Source organism: Pseudoliparis swirei, chromosome 7, assembly GCF_029220125.1.
Source record: "Pseudoliparis swirei isolate HS2019 ecotype Mariana Trench chromosome 7, NWPU_hadal_v1, whole genome shotgun sequence".
Lineage (NCBI taxonomy): Eukaryota > Metazoa > Chordata > Actinopteri > Perciformes > Liparidae > Pseudoliparis > Pseudoliparis swirei.
The window spans coordinates 6,251,231-6,262,961 of record NC_079394.1 but is presented as its reverse complement, the minus strand read 5'-3'; the positions used below and the strand labels follow the sequence as shown (position 1 = coordinate 6,262,961).

At 40.3% G+C, this 11,731-nt stretch overlaps 1 protein-coding gene across 4 annotated transcripts in view; it reads left to right on the top strand.

Moving 5' to 3' along the window:
• trpm6 (transient receptor potential cation channel, subfamily M, member 6) overlaps positions 1-11,731 on the top strand; it is a 141,798-nt gene that overhangs the window by 97,743 nt on the left and 32,324 nt on the right. For 3 of the 4 annotated variants that reach the window (XR_008832286.1, XR_008832287.1, XR_008832285.1), the window contains exon 38: positions 8,309-8,358. The gene's annotated coding sequence lies outside the window, so the exon portion shown is untranslated. Of the gene's footprint in view, positions 1-8,308; positions 8,359-8,492; positions 11,396-11,731 lie in introns of those variants that run through there. The other variant, XR_008832288.1, reaches the window with a different exon arrangement.

Here is an 11,731-nt window from a genome sequence, read left to right as displayed (position 1 = left end):
CTCTCCAACTCCCCCTCTTTGACGATGGTCTAGCCGAGGTCGGCGCGTTCGCTATTTCGCGTCCATTCCCGGAGTCAATATTATTCGCCATTTAAGGCGGTGTGCAGCGTGCAGTGTCATTTATCCTTCGGTTTGATAAACCGAATCGAAGAACCGATAAAGGTCACAATCTCATTTGTTGATGAACCGGTGAATGACTGACGGTCACTGACTGCCTGTTGTCCGATTGACGTGACCTCACATCTGAACCCAGTCAGCTCAAACAGTCCAGTAGCATAGACCAGGTCCGACTGGATTCGAATTGGTTATCCACTTTGGTGGGCGCTGGTTGGTTGCTGAGTAGGCCTGTGGGGAGTGAGGCGGGAGCTTGGAGCGGGCGGTGGCTTTGGAGGAGGGCGGGAGGGACGGTAGCAGGATCCGAGCGGAAGTGTCCGGAAGGGTCGTGTTGCTTGTTTGAGGTGTGTTCCGGTGTTGTTGTTTCTTTTTGTAGAACTTTGGTTCTTTGTTGAAGTCCCAAGCAGCCAGCAGAGTCCCATGAAAGCAGCCTCTGCCCGCAGTGCTTCGCCTCCTGCTCGCTGGCTCAGCATTTGTTCCTTGAGGCGGAATGCATGCTTACGGAAACTGTACTGACAGCCCCCGCGTAGCCAACATGAATGGTACACGAGCATTAGGTACTCCACTGAGGTTAGGTCCGAGCAGGTCCGGGGAACAGACGATATTGAGAGTTGCACAAGAGACGTCACCCAAGATCTGTTTATTACCCCCCCCCCCCCAGAGAGAGAGTTGAGAGAGTCTCTGTGACTGGGCGGTGTGAAGAAAAAATCTGCCCGGATGGCTGATGTCCTCCTCCTCCGACCTCCATCATCCCGTATGATGCATGATGCATTAGTTTCAGTTTCCCTGAAATTGAATACGAGCCTGTAGCTCGCAGCTTATTGTCCAAAGACTGTACATTTGCCAGTAAATGGTGTGGGTGGGGAGTGTGATTGGCTCTCTCTCTCAGCCTAACAACCGCCTCAGCTCTCCCTCCGCCGGGCGTCGCTTTGGGTGATCGCCTCGAAAAAAAATGGAGAGAGATAGTTCTGTTTCTGTGGGCGGACGGAGCGTCCGAGAAAAAAAAAAACTGGGGGGCGAGCAACTGCCGATCCAATCTCCAATCTCCAGAACTGTTGCATGTTGTTTGTTGTTTAATGCAAGCTTAGATCACACTGAGCATGCTCATTGAGCATGTGTATATTTTTAAGTAATACTATAGTAAGGCAAACCTTTTGAAGAGGATTAAGCAATGCCACACTTATTTACTGTAACATGCTTTAAAAACTGAACAAGTAGATTAGACATTATAAAAGATCAGTCTACCCTTTTTCTGAACACATATTTTATGTTGACTAGAGATCTATAGCAACATTCCCAATTAACATGTTTTTATATTCCTGCATTAATTTTTTTTAAATGAACAAATTTGTGAAAAATGTCCAGAGGTCGTCATTTCTCCTCACCACTACCACGACCCTGTCTCCATCTCTAGGCAAAGGCCCCGTATCACATATTTAAGTATTGTTAAACACCGTTAGTGTTACTGGAATGTCATCGTTCTAAACACACTCAGGGGTGCACACATTCATGATCAGACACCGCATCCCCGCCTGCTGATTCGGGTCTTGTGGGCGGAGGCATTGGGTGGCGAGAGGCAGAGCTGTCACTTTGCCTGTCTGTCTGTCCAAGCTGAGGTCGAGTGTGTGTGTGTATATGAGAAGGGTTTCTCTTAATAAGCAGGTCCCTAAAAGCATTCCGATTACCCCAATTAAACAGCGTTCCCATCACCGTCTCTGGATCCCGGGGGCCCGAGAGCCTGTTAGCCTGAAAGAGTTGACAGTAGGCCAGGCTGACACACCCAGTCAACGACACGCCACAAACAAAAACACTTACACATGTACCTAAAAGCAGTTTATATGAATACTGGAAAAGTTATAGTATAGTATGCCATGAAAAAGACAGAGGACATTGTGTTAAAAAAAAGAAGTACTATATATCTATATATATACAGGACTGTCTCAGAAAATTAGAATATTGTGATAAAGTTCTTTATTTTCTGTAATGCAATTAAAAAAACAAAAATGTCATGCATTCTGGATTCATTACAAATCAACTGAAATATTGCAAGCCTTTTATTCTTTTAATATTGCTGATTATGGCTTACAGCTTAAGAAAACTCTAAAATCCTATCTCATAAAATTTGAATATTTCCTCAGACCAAGTTAAAAAGAAGATTTATAACAGCAAAACAAAATCAAACATTTGAAAATGTGTTTGCAGGTGTTTCGAGTTAATTAGACAATTCAAGTGATTTGTTTAATACCCTACTAGTATACTTTTTCATGATATTCTAATATTTAGAGATAGGATATTTGAGTTTTCTTAAGCTGTAAACCATAATCAGCAATATTAAAAGAATAAAAGGCTTGCAATATTTCAGTTGATTTGTAATGAATCCAGAATGCATGACATTTTTGTTTTTTTAATTGCATTACAGAAAATAAAGAACTTTATCACAATATTCTAATTTTCTGAGACAGTCCTGTATATATATATATATATATATATATATATATATATATATATATAGATAGTACTTACTATATAAAGTATGCCAAGAAAGTCAGAAAAATTAATCTTATTATTCTATAAAATCATAAAAAGCATTGTATATACGATACAATACTTTTTTATGGGATATACTAGTAATATATTTGACATTTATAGTAAGCCATAAAAAAATCTAAATAAAATAGTTTGTTATGAAAAGGTCATTGTAAATTATGTTGAAAGGAGGCATCCAAAGTCATTATAGAGTATGTAGAAACAAATCCACGCCGTGGAACAGTCAGATTATAGTTCAACATTTAAATATCATGAATGAATCACATTATAGTATTTCATAAAAAATTTAGTGCAAGAGTAAGTATAGTATATCTAAAATAAGTTCATATGTTTTAGAAAAAACATAATACAGTATGCCATGAAATTCATAAATACATATTAGCATTGAATGTCGAAAAAAAGTCATAAAGTTATAATATAGTATATCGAAAAATACAAAAAGTTATAGTGGAGTATTTCCAAAGACAGTCATAGTATAGCAAGTAAGCTTCTAATAAATGAAAAGTTAGGTATGTCATATAAAAGCGTTCAAACGTCACAGTATAGTAATGTATGTCAGAAAATGTCAATAAAAGTTATATTATAGAATGTATTATTGTATTAATCATATAGTATGTCATACGTAAATATACTTAAATATTATATTTTTTAATTTGTTTGGACACACGTCATTTCTTCCGTCATTTCTTCCGTCATTTCTTCCATGATAATGAAAAGGCGTGACCAGGGGAGCTACATCAATCTAGTTTTCGCTGTCACAGGTCCAGAGGAACAACAAAGTGAATCTTTCATTGTTACATTAGTATTTGCAGTGGGAAGGGGTCGGCTACTTGGGAAATGTGGTTTATCGTAAAAGTATGGAAACTTCTATGCTTTAGAATTAGTTAAATAAATGTGACATTGTGCAATGGAAACAGGCTGAACAGAAGAATCATGACGTTAATGATACATAATCCTTCCTTTTTCCTCTGCTATAGGTTCAATGGCATCCAACTAGAGAATTAGCGCCACCAACTGTTTATCTGAAAACCTCCAACTCTTGAAAAACAGTAGCCAATAAAAACATGCAATCATTTTTTATTTATTTGACAGATTTTCTGGACACTTGGTTGCATTTGAATGTAAACCTGATTACTCAGAGTTACATCATAGTTGAGTCACCTGAACGTAGCCCGGCCACAACAAACAGTATCACAGCTAATGTCTGGCTTGAGATGGACATCTGAAAAGTAAACTACAAAGTCGATCTGACATTTTTCAAGTTCAAAACTTCCAGATATTTTGATTGCATGTCTAACTGTTTGACTTTCTCTCTCTTCTGCTTGACACGGATGCGAGCACATACTCCTTCACACCCACAGACATGCACTTACAGACAGACAGCAGTGGTGTCATCTGCGAGTGTTGAGGTCTCATGCTGTCGTCTGGCTGTCACAACCCCAGTGTTGGGCCTGCTGTTCAGGAGAAAAGCCTGCATTGGGCAGATCCTATTTAGACAGATTAAGAAATCCATGTCCAGCTGTCTACATCAGTCAACACACTGCCTCTCTGATGGTTCCACCAGATAAACCACTGCTCGACTGTATTCCTGCCTTTCTCTTTCTCTCCATCCCACATCCATCTCTTTTCATCTGGATGCCTTACCTCCTCTGTCTCTCTGTCTTCACTCTGCTTATTTTATTTTATTTGCCGTTTCCCTGTAAGACGATGATTTAGTGCTTGAAGCATAGGAGCTGCTGTCACAGGGGTTTTAGCAGTTGAATTCGATTAAGCGGAGCACAACAAATACTGGTGGGGATGAGTTTGCTTTTCTCATAAGCGTGGTGCTGTAATCCTTTTTTCCCCTCAAAGACTGTGGAGATACACAAGTGGTGTAGCTTTCAAGGTACAGGGGGAGATAGAGGACCTAAACGGTTTCCCATTTGTCTCGCAGATGACACATCAACAGTTACATGAACGTAATTAAGATTAGTTTACCCGTGAAGCAGCGGGAAAATAGAGTGTGTAGGACCATGCTACACATATCGCGTTTGCAATTCCAGTGCAACAAAAAAATCTGTGCAGTCCAATTTTGCACCGACATTAAGAAGAAAACGTCGCTCCACCAAAAGTATGTATGGATTCAGCTATTCGTTATTTTAAACTCTGAATGAAAACCTTATTGGATTGGACATGGCGGCTCAGCTGTGTGTGCGTTGTTGTGCACATGTGTATTCACATGTGTCTGTGTGTAGAGCTCCAAGTACTGAAGCATGCATACATTCATGTCTGTGATGTAGTGTGCATTTTTTATGTGATTGTGGTGTTTGTGTGTGCGTGTGTGTGTGTGTGCATCTGTGAGCTAGAGGAAGAGATTGGGAGGGAGAGAGAGAGAGAGAGAGGAATGAGAGTGAGAGAGAGAGAGAGAGAGACCCCTATTAGTCGCTCTGGCCTGAGGCTGATTCCCCGATGATGTCAAACAGTGTCGTGATGTTCCCGGGTCTCCCCCTCTGTCCTTTGGTTCATTCATCCTCTCCGCCATTCCTCCACAGATCTCCACCCTTCGCTCTCCTCTTCGCTCCGTCACCTCGTCGTTTCGTGTTTTCTCCACATCAACACACCTATCATATATACTGTATATAAATTCGTTTTAGATAGGGGCAAGTAGTTGCACTATCTATTGTGAGACCACCAAGGCTTTGATGTCTTGTTTGGCGAGAGCTAAAAGCGTATTTCTGAAGGAAAATAAGTCACCCTTCATGTTTTCAGAAAAATGTCTCGACTATCTGTTTTCCTGTGCTTCATTAGTGGAGATCAGGTGCTCTTTATGTGATCTGCTTAGTTAGCTCTTCTACAGTTCACTCTGGACATCCACGTAGAGGACAATTCTGTAATTTCTAATCATTTATTATCGTTCCACTGATAGAATTACGTAATTTGATATGTAAGGAAAACGACATAAGACGTCGGTATTAATTTGTAAATTTGCACTTGCTAATGTAATATTGTCACGCTTTTAGTTATTGCTGACCACAGAATTACAAACAGTTGGTCTTTCCGAGGAGATGATTAGGATATTAACTGTAAACTGAAACAAAAGTTACTGCTGTTCCACAATAATTTTGTAAAATAATGGAAAACTTTTTAGAGACCGGAAAACTGGGTGTTTTTGTACACTGTAACACAAACTCTTGTAAGTGATATTAACATGAATAATTTGACACATCCCATATATTCATAGCCTCAATTTCTTACCACTGATATTCTGATATGGGATTAAGAGAAATTTGAGTCTTTCTTGTGTGACTGCACTCTAAGAAACAAAAGAGTTTGTTCTCAGACAAAGTCTGACAAAGAATGATTTCCCTGAGAGATACTGGGAATAATAAAGGCCTGGAATATAATAGGACGGAGTCTGCCAACAATAACTCCACAATGAGTTTCACTTGTTATAATAGATATATAGATGATAGATAGATAGATGCATGGATGGATGGAAAAATAGATACATGGATAAATAGATAGATGGATAGATAGATGGCCTAAAAAGGCTCGTCACCGGAAGGCATGGAGCCAGCAAGTTAGACAGACAGACATATAGAGCTGTAACCCTTTAAACACCATCACAATGCTCTGTTAACTCCCCCGTCAACAACTAGTCCCGACGGGTCGTCCGCATCGGAGAGCAGCGAGATGGAGGAATGGATCGGAAGGCGTCAGAAACTAGATGACAGAAAATGAAAGAGGAGAAGTGGGGTGTGTGCCGAAAAACGAGGCTTCTCCTGTCTTGGCCCTAATGGTCCAAATGAGGCTGGGGGAGAGGATGTGTGTGTGTGTGTGTGTGAGGAGGGAGAGAGAGCGAGCGAGCGAGGAGATGCAGGAGGGTTGAACTGAAGGGGTCCGGGCCTGGAGACTGAGGCAGACCAGAGCTCACTGACTCAGGCTCAACACCATATGAGCTGGCAGCTTGTCACATCCCAGCCCATCACTGAGGGACCGGAGAGCAGAGCCCACCACACAGCAGCTTCACTTCCAATGCCCACACACGTGGTCTCTTTCATGTCATTGTTTTTATAGAAATGCATATAAAGGCACGTTCACACCAGTATTTAAAACTGTTATGTGGAGTTGAGGAGAATGGACCTTTGAATGCCTTCTGGTCGTTACTCATCTCGACTGTCCTGACCTTGGGGGAGCAGGGAGCTGCGTAGTCAACAATGGAGAAAGCTGTAGCTTATGAGCTGTCACACCATCCACTTCTATTTAACTTTGAACTGAAAGTGTATGAACTACTCCAAAAAAGAGCTGATGGTTATGAGAGCTGAGTCCATTACGTCAAAATACATTTTAATAAATTAGCAATAGCTTTCTTAGCACAGCAACAGCAACCAGAGTTGCGTATATATATATATACATATATATTTTATTTTGTATACTTTGCACAGTCATTGTATTATATTTGTTTGTGTGTGTGTATATATATATACATATATGTTTCATTTTATATACATATATACTTCATTTTGTATTTTATATTTTACTTGTATACATCTATATCTTTCATCCCTGTTTTTTATATTTTATATTTTATTCTCGTGTGTTTAGTTTATTGGTGCTGCTACTGTGACGACAAATTTCCCCTTGGGGATTAATAAAGTATATATCTATCTATCTATCTATCAGAAAGAAGCTGAGCGAACCTTTATGATTGCAAGCGTGCAGTAAACAATGTAGTGAAGTGCAGTGTGTGTAGGAAGGCTGTTTTCAATCACATGGTAGCCACATCCTAAAATCACACCCTGCTTTATCATCTAGTTTAATCTAAATGAACATATTGTTGTGTTTAAGACTGAAAGATTGAAATCCAACTTGAAAAAGCTCCAGGACAGCATGAATAAAATCAAATAGTCAAGTTATGTACGAACACAAACTGAACAATATAAAATAACCCTGTGATGAAGCAGACACCAGGAAAATGACCTCACATGAAATTTCTATACGCTAAACAAGCCAGCCATTTACTTTGTGCCATCCCAAAACTAAGGTGATGATGAAGATGCATGTGTACATTTAATGTACTATATTGGAAATTCTCTGTTTACGCTGCCATCTTCAACACACTGTTTTGTCTCTCATTGGAATATTCATGCCAATTAAAAGCCTGTACCTAAAAATAGATGTATGATTATGTTGGGAGGGAGCAGGGATCCGGTATGAAAGTTAGTTGTGTATTATTAATGAAATGAGTACAGAACATACAATTTATTCTCATGTTGAGTTATTCAGTGGGGTCGGGGTTGTAGTTATTGCTCAGAGGCTGTTATGGTGAACTTAAAGCATCTCAGTGGAACCTAATTGAAAATTCTACTCAGGCCCTCATCAAAATGGCTTTTTCTAAATTAAGTGCAGGGGATTATGTGTGTAGTGTGTGAATTATAAATTAACTGTATTGAAATACTGGTAATTCCCCAAAAGAAAATTCTCAAAAACACGATTATCAGACACCCTGAAACAGAGCAGGATAAATAGTCATGTGCTGGATCTATTTTGGCAACTACTGCCTCATTTAACAGCTGACAGTATATCTTTAGGCACTACAGCATATCGTACTGAAGATGTAAGCAAATGTATCCCTGACTTCTTCCTGTCCTGTGCTTTATCTTTTTAGATCCTTAATGAATCTTCACAAAGGCTGACTGAGTACATCTTTGTCACCAGGTAAAGATATCTGCCCGCCCCCATGAATTAAATACATCAGCGCTCCTTCTCCTCGGGCTAGAGTTACGACTCGTCGTTGTGTCTTAGCGAACAGCAAACTGAACCTTCAGTCCTTCTGTCTGCTTCCTCCATAGAGCCTTCACTGTTGTCGGGGCATGTGAAAAACCCATTAGTTGGTGAAAAACAACAACTATTGGTTCAACTTTGCTCCATGTGCTTCTTCAGCCTTGAGAGTGTTATTGCATTCAGTTTGTGGAAAGAACATGAACACATGTTGCTCTCCGCTCATGAGATACACATGACATGGCGTTTACAGGCGATGTGACTTCCCAGCTGCATTTGAAGCACACACTTTGAATAATGCCGCAGATGTTTTCACCTGCTCGGCCTGAACCATTTAACTGAGAGACATGATGTGCGGTTCTTGAATGAGACAGATTAAAGGGTGGGTTGGGTGCTTAACATTTTGCCTTTGAATAGTTATAGTCTGTATAGTGCATGTGGGTCTTTGGGTGATGTTATCAGAAATAATCTGTCACTCATTGTCTATCTAAGCAAATACTCTCTCGAGCTGTCTTTTCTATCATGGTATTTTACTTTTATCTGTGTTTAAATGTGAATATTGTTACTGTGGTAGTCCATTGTAATGGCCGTATGGCCAGTAATGTTGTAGCTGCTGTCAGTATTCCTGTAATGCAGTTTTACTTTGTTTTTACATGAGTGTTTCTCTACCATTGAATAGTAGATTTAATTTCTGCCTATTTGAAAGCCTTTTCATGAAGTGTTTGTGTTGTATTCCAATCTTTATTTTATGGATAAGGTCTGACCACATATGTGTCCTTAAAATGCAAAAATCTAGAGAGCTCTCAACAACTTAAAAAATGAAAAATAACAGCCATATTATCGTCAAGTCTCCTTCGAACATTTGCAGTACAGTAACCTTGAGTTAAGATTAGCACAGAAGTTGTAATGTATAGAGAACTCAGAATTGTAAAAACTATTCCGAAGAGAGCATTGCTGGAGCTAGCTTAACTTTGAATGCTGCTGGGCTTGATTTAGTGGACATTGACGAGCTTTAGATAAACAATAATGTTCATGGTTTCTACCAGTGGGCCATACAGGTGAAAGAATAAACCAGCGTCTAAAAAAGTGGACACCAAAATCCAGACACTTGCAACAGAAATAAAATACTTTATTCAAATGTGTCTCTAAATATAGGCTATTAATTGTAGGCTACTATCGGAAAAAGATGACAGGAATTTTATATGGATGCTGTTTACGTCCACAGAGAAATAACAATGAAGTCTAAAAAAAAAAAATTCTGTATACAAAATAAAGTGTCCTAGAGAATCTGATGAACAAAAACAAACTCCATGTGAGCGTATGATGAAGTTTGTTTGGCAGGCTGAGGAGGAAAATAAAGACAAAGGACAAAGCGGTGGGAAGAACGAGAGGCTACGGAGGTGTCCATGTCGCTCATTCTGCAAATAAACAAAAAGTAAACAGCAGCGGAGGAAACACTGCGACACTTGATGCTGCTGATCGCTTTTCCGCCTGCCCACTCAAGTTTCCCAGAAGGCCTTTCTGCCGGCCACAGGACAAAAGTAGCGCAAAAAGGCAACACCTCTTTCCCCCTTCGGGCGCTCGGAGACAAAAGGGAGAAAAAAAGCGATACAACATCTTTGTTTGCCGAGATTAAAACATGTTGCATTCTCCGCCTCCCTCCCATACTCTCGCCTCTCTTCCCTCCGTCTCTCCCCAGAGGTAACTCTACCGGGCCAGAGATGCAACTGTCAGTGAACTCACTCTCTCTCTCTCTCTCTCTCTCCATTTTCGGTAGCTCATAAAATCTGCCATATTATTTCTGTGTATTCTATTGTCGAGGTGACATTGTATTGCATCTTGTGACGTTGCGATGAGCGGATAAGCCTTGGCACGGCGTGAATGAGAAGGCCTCTCCTTCTGCTGGGCGATACGGGGATATAGTTGGTGATGTGACCAGACTTGTGCCCCAGCCTGATTGTTAATGACTGAAACTGAGTAGCTGTTGATATAAAAGAACACCCAGCCGTACCCCTCCATAGAGGGAATCTGACTCTGACGATAACAGCTCAGGAATTCACACGTGAACAAAGACAAGTGCCGTGTGCCCTGCCACATCATAATAAAGTATTCACAGAATAATTGCCTGATCCGTGTGCTGTGATAACAGAACACGTTGAGGTGTAAGGAGGGCCACGCTTTGTTTACAGCAAACTGAACCAGCTTCTCTCACACTTGGCAACAAGTCTTACGCAGTTCCCATAATAACGGTTATTATTCTACAAAGTTCACAGTCGACATGTGAGGCGACACGCAGATCAAATCCAACAATCTATCACTACAATGGTAGCCGTGGCAGGGAGGGTGGCCCAGAGACACGCACTCTCTTCATGGGGGGTTTCTGCCAATCTGGCAACCACAGCGGGAGGTCCAACTCTCATCAGCGCTGTAGGATTCAGACCACTTGTCTACCGCTCCGTTGTCTCTCATCTGCACACAGGCTTTAAGACAGAACTAGCAAATGATGTGCAATCAGTCGATTGTTTATTCAGAGATGCGTTTTTGAGTTTTTCTAATGTAATTTGACGGTGTTTGTAAGTACAAATAAAATGATACCAACCCCTAGCTGTTGTTTTGGGGTCGCAGTAACAGCATGTCATCTTTTCTTTCATGTAAACTGACCATTTTAACCATTTGAATGATTTTTCATACACAGGGAAAGTAAATCCAATGAGTTGAGAATTCAAGTATTTTTTTGACCTTGGGAATATAGTTTCTCACCAGTTTGAAGTTAATTTTCAAAACTTAAATCTCAAGATGTCATGGAAATGTGTGCATACCATGACAACAGGGTAAACTCCATCTGCTGAGCAAGATCGGGCGATAAAGTCTGAAGCTCAAAAACAACTCAACTCCTCAATGAACTTCGTGGATGAGATTGTTTGTGAAACACCCAACAGTTTCCCTATTTTTGGGGCTTATTCCCACAACAGTACATTACAGACACACTTGGCAACGAAAACTATGTTTTACTCTCCAGAATACCAAAGCATGAAGAATAGCAATTTCTTTCAAATTCAAGATGACATCTGGTTGAATAACACCCTTATCTTGAGATAAATAAGCTGGTACTTATACAGTCTAATGTGAATCTAGAAAGTTAGGACCCTTTCTTTATGATTACTGCTTTAAAAACGGCACCGTGAAACAGAAGAAGCCCTCCTTCATTCATATGCCGACAGCTCAACAAGTTTGGAGGACGCCATGATTAGTGGGCTTTTCATTTCAAGTGACTTTTCAAAAGACACTAAACTAAATAGTCATATCACTC